The sequence below is a fragment of the Synchiropus splendidus genome, chromosome 3, assembly GCF_027744825.2.
Source record: "Synchiropus splendidus isolate RoL2022-P1 chromosome 3, RoL_Sspl_1.0, whole genome shotgun sequence".
Classification (NCBI taxonomy): Eukaryota; Metazoa; Chordata; class Actinopteri; order Syngnathiformes; family Callionymidae; genus Synchiropus; species Synchiropus splendidus.
In genome coordinates this window covers 31,703,364-31,714,301 of record NC_071336.1, presented here as the reverse complement: position 1 = coordinate 31,714,301, position 10,938 = coordinate 31,703,364, and the positions used below count along the sequence as shown (strand labels likewise).

Genomic DNA, 10,938 nt, shown 5'->3' with positions numbered 1-10,938 from the left:
ACAGAAGCAATCAAAAACCGCTCCGTCAATGTCGAAACCCAATTAAACGTATTTACGTGTTTTAGTGGCAAAGCAAGAGCTTAAAATGTTGGACCTGCTAAATGTTTCTTAAAAACGTTATTTAATCTTTTTTTTTCAACCCTTTTTAACGTCAACACCGAAACAATCGATAATCGATTCACAGGTTTTTCATCTGACGTTAGCTTTGTTTTACTGTTGCCTTTCACTTTACCTGTTTATATGTCATGAATTATTGTTCTCACCGTTTCAATGCCGAGTGGCTTCAAGCTCACTTTGAAATGCACCAACGAACATCTCGCCGAGATGACACGTGAGTCAGTTTTATTTTGTTAACACAGCTTCTCTAAAGACGTTTGTGATTTGTGTTCAGTTGAAAGCAGAACACTGCAATGTGCTGTTTCTATGTATATATTTTGAGCAAGGTGGGTCTTTGGCAAGCTTTAGCAATATACACCATAGTGAAAAAAAAAAACATAACACAAAATTATTCTGACTCTTATACTCCATGGGTATCTAAAATTTTAGGGAAAAAACAGATGAAGAAGTTTATTTAATTCCACCAGAAAACGTACAGCCACAACGCGCTCAAAAAGGGAAGAATAATTCTCATAATATCTGCCCCTTTCTAATGTTTTTCTCGTCAGACTGTCAGCTATAGATAAGTTCATTTAGAGCGTTGGATACAGTTAGACCACAAGTGCTAATGAAGTGATTCATTAGTCCTATTTAATAGATCATTTATGAAGCAGAAAACCCCACAATTAAACAAATCAAAGTTGATTTCCAATCCATTCTTGCTGCATTTGACAGTTGATTTCTGTGCATTTCCTTCCGATACATTACATGTAGTGTATTCAACATTAGGCCTTACGCTCCACAGAGATTCTATTCAGTTCAATTCCTCTGCCTAACTGGAATACACAGAATCATACTTCTCTTTATTGAGATTATTGTGATTGTGTGACTCCCTTGCAGTGCAACATATTCAAGCACAGTCCAGCAGAGCTGAGGGCTTCTGCATCTCACGCAGCCATTCAAAAATGTTTTTCATAAAGCTAAATATTAGTAACACAATTTCTGTTATATACTCTTGCATGTGTTTTTAATTCAGTGTAAAGGCAACAACTTTATTTTTATATTGAACATTTTTGAGGTATGTTTAGTTTATTTCATTTATTAGTTCTTTTATTTTTGAGGTATATTTCATTTTTTGTTCTGATGTGTCGATTGTGTTGGCAGCCGAATCTAATCTAATTAACATTCAGCTTCTCTGCCGTCGTCTCTTTGTGTAATTGAGTCAGTGTTTAGTGCATTTGTGTTGAGAACATTTTGGGGATTGAACACTCATTTGTGGCGCCCAGAAGATGAAGCAAGTCTGGTCCTTTTGATGTCGGTCTTTGCTCGCCAGCTAAATCTTTCCCAATTGGTGCTTTTCTTGTTACAAAAGTCAGTCATTGTGTCGCTGGGATCTGCTTTGTGTTGGAGTGCTTGCAGTGGTCAGTACCCGCCTAAAGAACCATGACCTCACCAGTCATGAACATTACTGCAGTGAAGACTGTCCTGAACTGACCCTCAGAGCCTCTGTGCTCTTCCAGCTTTTTAAACACCCTGTGTGTCTCATAGAAGAGCAGCAGGGAAACATTTCCACCGAAGCTTCTCGACGCCTGTAAAACCCTCACAATCATCCACCGTGATAAACTTTGATGACCAAAAATAAGCTTTGTCTCTCTCTGTATCTAATTATATCAGTGAAACAACGTCTGCCTCGATGGTCGTGAGTTCTCATCCGTCATCAACAAAGCTGTAAACAGTTGTTTTGGAGCGGCTGAAGATATTCAGCAGGGAGTTTTTACATGAAGGGAAAAGATCAATGAGGCAAATCAGTTGCTGACTGAACAGTTTAAGTCTACATTCAGGAGATTATGATCATCAGACACTCCAAATTTTAAAAAAACAAATAGAAAAGCTCTTGCTGTATCAGTTGAAAACAACAGTTTTGTTGAGTCTGAGTTTGTGGGGTCTAGCTTCAGGGTGTGAAACCTGCAACTCTCCAATGCAGTTTGACCTCTGACCATGCTGACAACACATGAATGGTCCATTCCTCAAGTCCTGCTTTCAGGTTTCATGAAGCAAGTTAATCATAACCCGTTTTAAAAGCGTGAGCTCTTGTCAGTCTTTCAGAAAATCTGTTTGGAAAAGAAGCAGCTCACTCATCTGAACTGTGAACTGAACCTGAATAACCCTGCTGTGTGTAGCTCTGTAGTGTTGTGCTGCACGGACAGCTTGTTTGTGACCATGCTACCTGTGTTATTGTGATGAATGCTTTACTCAAAGACACGCATTGCTTGGGACTGTCAGCCGTCCACCCGGGGGCGCCGGTGTTGCACCTGTTGACACGTGTCAATCATATTTTAAAGTATAGAGCTGTGACTCTCAGACTTTCAAAACACTGTGTTTTGGACTCAAACAGGACTCAAATAAGACACTTTCTTTTGCTGTGGACTGCAGAGTTCCGCACCTTCACGTGAACAGAATGTGAAGAAGAGCCCATGTGTGTGAATGACAGTTGAGGAAATCTGTACAGGAGTGGGGTCAGGGTCAACAACTTTCCATTGTCAAAGGAGGCGAACACTGTGCTGCTGATTTTGTATCTGTTCATTTGCTGCTCCACTTCAGACTCCCTTTAAAGCTCAGTGGATGAGTGATGAGTCTATATTTGATGGTTGAAATTACTGTAGTTTTTGGACCATTAGTCATAAAAAAGATATACCGTATAAGTTGTATTTTTGGGGAAAAGTTCATCTTGAAAGGCAAGTGATGGTTACAGCAATAAACAACTCGCTGGATATGTATGGGATGCTGATGTGGTTATTCAGGAAGGAAACATAAACAACTGTGTAGGTCTGGTGTGTTAGAGTAACATATTAACAGTTATTCAGGTGTAGCATAAAGAACCTACTGTGAGGAATAAAACAATGAATAACAATGAATAGAATAACAATGTTTTTGTTGCTGTGTTCTACAGAGAGTTTCGAAGATAAGTTTCACAATGTCATTCTTTTTTCTTTTTTTTCATTTTCTAGTCTAATGAATGGCACTGTAAGTCAAAATAAAATACAGTAGTAGAAGAAGCGATCACTTCAGCACCTGAAGAAGAGCCATTCACATTGCCAGGTGCCGAGCTTGTGGGCATTATCTTTAAGACAAGCATAAGCAGGGTTTCTCCCGCTCGATCGGTTTCTGTCAGCATGAAGTGAAGAGTGATTTCGCAATGTTAGCACTCCCTCGATGGCTATCAAGCAGGACTCTGCCTTTTCACAATTCATGATTTAAAAAAGAATTCCTGCATGAAGAAGGTGATCCAGGTTCCGGGTTTGTTCTATTTCATCTGAATCTGACTCTTCCCGTTCAAGTTATTTTGAATACATACGGCTACAATACTCCTTGGTGATGGGAACAACTGTGTGGCAAGGACTCGATCATGCCGACCCCTCCTCACTCCCATGGTGTAATAGATTGACCCTGGGAAAGTGGACTTTTGCGTCCTATGCTGACCCCTGACCCTGGGTTGATGATGCGGGTTAAAGCAGTGTAAACCAGGTTGAGGCATGAGTTCTGGAGCAGGCTCTTCTTATCTTGCGTCCTGAGTACTGCAACTCCCTCCTGGATGGTTGGCAAGCTCGCACCATCAGACCTCTGCCTGCATCTCATCTGGAGTGAAGCTGCTTGTCCTCATCCCCACTCCTCTCTTTCTGTTACTCAACTGCTGAGCCACTGACTGATGCTGCCCAGTGCTAGTCTGCCAATGGACTTGATGACATTTGCTAACTCCTTAAATAGCTGAAGATAACTTCTTTGGACGTCGTCATAACTCAAAAACGTTCTGGAGATCAAAACCTATTCATAGGCGTCACATTGACACGAGTCAAGCACAGGTTGAACGCGTTCCACTGTCAAAATCTGACAAGTGAAACTGTGAACTCTGAGGAGAAAAATGAAACGGTCAAACTGTGTGACATGGCTTCTGTAAAACTGCAGCCCCTCTTCAGGCGAGGCTTTTCTAAATTGAGTCCCCTCGCTTCACTTTCAGGATATAAATAGCTCATCAATTCGACATGCTCGCCATGTCAGTGCCTGGTGAAGACTCTCTCAGCAGAGGAGTGACAGATGAGAAGGACGAGAGATGAAGAGGTCAACCCTTGAGCGTAGGAAGATGCTGAGGCAGCATTTTCTTGTATAAATAATCTCGGCCTCATTATCAAAGTTTGTGCTCCCGCTAAAGACGCTCCAACATTCCGACGCCTTTCGGTTTGACATTTTAAAGATCTGCGCGCTCGTTATTTTGCAAAGACGACAGCTTTTTATCACAAAACCGCCGACTGGAGGTGATGCAAGGGTTTCATTCTCGTTACGCTACCCACGGTTGTCGTGACGACGGCGAGCGCCGCCATGCAAATCTTTCAAAGTCACATTAAGTTCAATCGAGATGCTTAAAAAAAAGGAATCCTTGCGAGATCATAGCGGTTTTAATGAAGGCGTGGGTGGATTCATGTTGTGAGAACTGAGGTGAACAGTCGTCCATACCGCCCGGAAACCCCGTGATCAATGAGCGCTTTAGTAAATCAATGCTTCTTTAGCTGCGGTTCTGTCGATTTAAGCAGATTGTTCTCCGCCTCCAGGCAAGAAAACATGAAAGGAATCTTTTATGTCACCAGTGACACGTGGCTCATGGAAAATCGATCAGTTGGCTGTTGAATGGCCAAGCTCCTTCTAATAGTGCACATATTATAATTGTCATTGAATTCTTCCTCAAAGATCCCTTCAAAAACAACTGTAAGGCTGTGTCCCATTTCTCATTCATTTTTGGCCCTAACACCGTTCACCACTTGAAATGATCCCTTCAAACCGAGGGAGCTCCGGAGCGGAGTGGGAATATGAAGTGTGGATAGATTTCCAGGATACCACAGTACTTTATTTCAAAACAATGTTGGATAGGACAACAGGGACATTTTAGTAACCAGGACTACTCTTCTGTTTGTTGACTTTCGCTCGTGGCACACGTCAGAGACCCAAATGGTCTGCCGTGTCCGACAACATGAACAATATAACATGTATGTACAACAGTGTGTTTTTATTTCTTCTGAACAAACAACAGTGGGCTAGCATCCAGGCTAACGTTAGCATCCTCATACCTCTAACAGATCTATCACGAAACATAGGCTCCGCCCATTTCTTCTCCGTTGGTTCACCAAACTAAGTGAGATGATGAGCACCACTGCAAGAGGTTGCAATAACGTCTCCAACACTCAATATGCAGGAAACGCAACACAGCACGGCAGCCAATGACACGTTGTCTTTACGCATGACGTCATGAAGTGTTGTCCCAATTCTGAGGGAGGTCAGTCACTTCACTTGGTCGTCGGAGGGCACTTCATAGTAGAGGGCGCTCACAACCAAGTGCTAGTGTTAAGTGCTAGTGTTGTTGTGAGAAATGGAACACAGCCTAAATATCTGCGCTGAACTGCCCCAGAATTGTGGCTAAACTCTTCACTACTGCATTTTAAAGTGCAACGGAATAAATGTCTTTTTAGTTAAGTGTGAATTTATAGTTGCATCAGTCTGTTGTGGAGCGTTCGCTCAGCTTGACTGGTTAAATGCTGAGAAGCATTTTGAGTTCAACATGCAGCACATCCTCGCTCTAGTCATGATTGACTGACAGACAGTTGAGAAACGGAGAAGCCAGTAAAAAACAGGTTTAAGATTTTGTTTATTTCCTCAAACTGTCTTGGTTAAAGGAGATATGAGGTCTCTCGTGTTCACTTCCTACAGAGACATGACAATCTTTGGCTAGCTTCTCTTAAACCTTCTGAGGTCTCCTGCTCTTGCTACGTGTCTGCTGCAACAGCATCATCATGGGTGTCTCACTTCTCAACTCCTCCATGTAAAAAGCACAGCTGATTTGGGCTTCAGTTCCGTTGCTCCGGAGGCGGGTTACAGGCGCTCGAGTTGAAGCCTTCAGGGGCTTCATTAAAACGACGACTCCGGCTTCTCCAAAAATTGTTTTCCCGAAACCTTAATCCTGGAGACGTAACCAGTGGGCTGTTTCTTCAGCGGGGACTGTCCGTTGATGCCTGTCGGCTTGTTGACTTGCAAGGAAACTGGGGTCAGCACATTGTCTGGGTCAATACCAGGCTGTTTTTAGTTCTTGCTGGTGATGTCATCACTGCAGGCTGCAAAAGACAGGAGGATTTGTGGTAATGAGTTCAAACAGTTAAACATTCACTGGGGTTTTTTTAATCGGTACAAATGATTCTTATTGTTTGTATTGCCTTGGAATTTAGAGCATTTTTTTCCTACATTCTGTCCTCACGCAGGTCTTCTGTAGGTCAGTAACTTTGAGTATAGAGCGCCATCCGTTGGCCCTAAAATACAGAGACTCAATCCAATCCAAATCCAATGAATCTGAAGCTCCAGCTTCCTCTCTCTTGTGACTAAGCACCCAAGGCCTGATGTTGCCAGTGGTCCCCACAGTCTGTGACTTCACTGAGTTGGTCACTTTACCAATCCAGTACCATTTCCACTGCATGATCGCTTAACTTCAGACCGAGACTGGATCAAGATTTCGAGGGGACGAGACTGAACCAAGACCAAGTCCTACTGAGCCTGAAAGTTGACAAATGAATGAGACATACATAACCTGCTTTATTGGTGAGGGAAATCTCTTTTTCCGTTTATCTCAATAAGGACCATCAATTAGCTTCAATAATGGGCAGGAAGGTATCATTTAATGGGTGGCTTTTTTCCACAAAGAAGAACTCTCTTGACAGTTCCTCTCTTGACAGTTTTTGTACCGCTGGCTCCCACAGTTTGGTCCCGCTTCATGTAGAAATCCAAGAACACGGCAGGCTGCTCGTCCTCTTTAAATGGCGGGTAATGAAATTTCGCCGTCTGCCCGAGCGAGAAGCCGGTAAAGGCTTATTGATTCCGACCATAGAAAACACTTATTGTCTGTGGTGCGTTCAATAACAATGCAGCGCCTCGAATGTGATCTCCGGGTCACGGAGGCGGCTCTGTGTGAACTTCAAAGTCCGTCTCATGTTGCTTTGATTTGGTGTGAGGTTACAGTCTGAGATCCATACGGCCCGGTTCTGCTCTCATCCCTAATCTCTTCAGTGAAAGCTGAAATATTTCAAAGCACTCTGAAAATTCCACTCCACCTGATGAGCCAGTCATCGGAGGACGTGGGACAGGGAAGGGTGAGAGACGGGTGGCACACGAAACACAGTGACAGTGGACTCAATTCAAAGCCAGATAACAGTACACACCGCTTCCTGTCCCTTCAGTCCAGGTCTCATGTAATTATTGGTTGTTACTATATTTGGTTGAGACAGTTCCATGTGTTGTACACACTACAGTCTCCCTTGAAACTGTTTTATGATGAAACTTATTAGTGGAGTTTGTCTCCAACATCAGTATTTGTTTATGTTTAAATATAATAGTGAACTAAGTGTAGAGATGATAAATTCAATGTTTCACGTCTCTGGTAGAAGCCGCTGGTGTCTGACAGACTGCTCTGCCAGCTTTATTTAGGGGTTACACTGAGCCGTCTGTCTGCTGTATCTCATGTGTCTGAACAGTTGACTTGAACTATGGACCAGTCTGGACACGTTTCCTAGATGCTATTGAAGAATCGTGTGAATAAATGATCATTTAGTCATATTCTATTCTCCAAATCATGATGCAAACTGCCAGTCCTTTGTCTTGTGTGATGAAAAACCTTTTCACAATTTGACTAATACTTTGACGCTTCAGAATTTGATGATGGTCCCTAAAAGATGGCGGCTCGTAGCATTAGCGCTGCCTGTGAGAGTGTGTCCACGATCAGTGAACCCTAATGGGGACGTGGAAGAGGACGCCGCCGCCAATACCGGAGCGGAGCTCCGTCCAATATCCAACTATTTTCACCAGGCTGTTTCACTGCGGCGCCAACGCAGCGGGAGACCTGCATGTGTTGATGTGAACCAAGGCAGACGACCGCGTCAGAGAACCAATGAGGACCACTCCATCAAATAAAATCAACACAGATCCAAAGACTCAGAGTCGACCAGTGTCATTATCAAACTGCAGTCGTGAACCAAAGTCCACCAGAGTGTCAAACGCTGCAGAGCTGGAGAGCGTGTCTCGTCTTATTCATGTATGCAAGTCCAATACAGCGAGTGAGCCGCGTGTTTATCGACTTTGTCGTGAGATGCAGAAGATTGTGTTTGGTGGTATTTTGTGTACGAAATCGCCCATCCCGAACTCCAACATGTCTGACTTTATTCTTGTTTGGCAAGTGAGCGCGGCATTTCCGCCCACCAGGTCTAAGAACGTCTTCCGATGTCTTGGCAATAGATCACCGCCTCACCACCTCCACAGCATCCAGCTGCAGATTTAACGTTTGACTCTCAATTGTCCCTGGTACAAATTCCCATCTTGACATCAGCAGGAAGAAATGGAAAATGAAGGGCAAACATTTCTCCTTATCATATTATGTTTTCCCACAGGCTTGTTTACTTTAATTGCAGTTTAATTACGAAGTAATCAATTGCTGTGACTTTGCCAGCAGCTGTAATTATGTTCTACAAAACATGAAATTGTTCAAACCCTTGTCTGTTATTGTGTGCTCCTCTGACATGCAGACCTCAGAGCAGAGCCAACACTGTTGTTGAGATGCCTTTTTTGCCTGGAATGTATTTCGTTTCTTCCAAAAACAACAACAACAACAACAACAACAAAAAACAACTCTGGGTTGTAACGGTTGTTACAGGAACATAATTCTTAATTCTCCTTTCATGAATAATATACAGATTTCTAAGAAGAGTTTTCTGAGAAGGAAGGAATTTTTAACATCTTTCAATGTAAAATAAAATCCTTGACCAAAGCAAATGCCATTGGTTCAAGGACAGACCCCTGCGGCACACCAATCATAATTGTCACTGATGCACCCAATTGAAAATTTGTGGTCGAATAATAAAATTTTAAATGCGTGGCTAATACTAAAAATGACCAAATATCCAATGTGGTTATTTTATTTTATTTTTAAAATGTTGCAGAAATAGTCGAGAATACATTTACATACAAGTTGTCAAAGAAAGTTAATATTTATAAGAATATATTTGACTTTAGTTTTTTACATGTCAGACTTTGCGTTCAGATAATAAGAGTTGTGTAAAAAATATAATATGTAACAGACTGATAATGTAAACAGTTTGGTTGAACGCTCATTGCAAACTGCAATTCTATTCTCACTCTTGCATATGGTGTTGAACCGAAAAGCTCATCACCGTATGCAGACTTTGACTCATACGAAGCATCAACCCAACAAAGTGGAACTGTGTGATGAAGTAGAGGATTGTGTTGCCAGATTTTTACTGCGCTGAACGGACAAGTGGGTTTCCAGAATTTCGTTTACCCTCCACTGCGCATTTTTGTTTTTAAAAAATACATTCTGTTACATTGCGTTGTTGATTAGAAGTGAAAGTCATCGTTCAGGCTGCGCTGCACGGTGTTTGATCAAAAAACACGCTTTGAAGCGGAATAGTGAATAGTGTTTTTTGGCACGAATAATCGGCCACCAAATGTTTGGTGCATCCCTCGTAATTGTATGTATGTATATGTATATGTTTTATGTGATCATTGTGGTTTTCCTCACACTGACTCATTTTTAAAAAACGGATTTGTGGATTATATTCACTGGCTTCCTCAGAAATCAGAATAGGTTTGAAGCAATTCCATCACAGGTAAATAATTACTAGTAAAGTGCAGAAAGTTTTTGTACGAAACATTTTCATTTTAGAGGAAGACAAGAATCCTTGAGTGTCAGGTGAACCTTTCACGTTACGTTACCCATGAACCCATCTGACTGAGATTGACTGGGAAAATAATTGTGGCATTGTGATGCTGCTCAGAAGCCGGGAGGAGAAACGGTCTCAGAAAAAGGAGGACAGTTGAGTTTCTTTCGTGACAACGTAATTAAACGCAAAAGGCAAATGTCAATCCGACGAAAACTGAAACAAACAAAAGCTGCTGGAGCCGAGGCATGGCTGGGCGTGTGGGCCTCACCGGCAGAGGAATGAAAAACTCATGTTAACACGGTTGAAACTCAGCAGACACTTGGTCAGGAACGAGGAACTCATTATATATACATACATATATATATATATGTGTGTTTGGCTGGCAGATATGGGCATTTGTGATGTCATCATGATCGGCTGATCAAATCACCTATATACGTTAATTTTTCTTTTTTAATAAAATGCTACTTATATTCCTACATAATGAGCAATGTTATTACTGTTTTCATAATTACAAGGCAGGCATTTCTCCAGTGAGTCACACAGCTTGTTGCGTTACATTACATTACAGTGGTACCTCGGTTTTCGAATGTCCCAGACTTCGAACAAATCAGAGTTCGACCAAAAATTTCGAAATTTTGTTGCTTCTGATTTCGAATGAAAATCCAGAACTCGAACGCCCCCGAAAAAACGTAACGTGCGCGGACCGATCAGCTGACCCACGAGGCGCTTTGTTATTGTGTATAACGCAGCCTCAGTATGCAGACGTGTCCCGTTAGCTCCATTTACTGACTGTTTTTTCTTCATATTGAGGTGTAAAACCTTTCCTGTCTCCGCACTGGACCGTGGTAGAGTGTCACAGGGGAGGTGCTGGAGCGCTCACTCCAGGGTTTGATGTCCTGTTGTGGGCTGGAGCTGGGACAGGGATGAGGCCAGTCTGGGACAGAGCGTGACTTGGTTTATGACTTTGTCACAGCCAAACTGCACAGAAGCGCACATTCAGAGCTGGACACGCACCGGGCACCTCTTCACTTCTGGAGAGACCTCACTCACTCGGCAACCCCTCCCACATGCAGCGGCC

At 42.5% G+C, this 10,938-nt stretch overlaps 1 long non-coding RNA gene across 2 annotated transcripts in view; it reads left to right on the top strand.

Moving 5' to 3' along the window:
* The first annotated feature begins 232 nt into the window (after positions 1-232).
* LOC128755897 (uncharacterized) overlaps positions 233-10,938 on the top strand; it is a 46,052-nt gene continuing 35,346 nt past the window's right edge. For both annotated transcript variants that reach the window (XR_008414184.1, XR_008414183.1), the window contains exon 1: positions 233-331. This is a non-coding gene — a long non-coding RNA (uncharacterized LOC128755897). The remainder of the gene's footprint in view (positions 332-10,938) is intronic.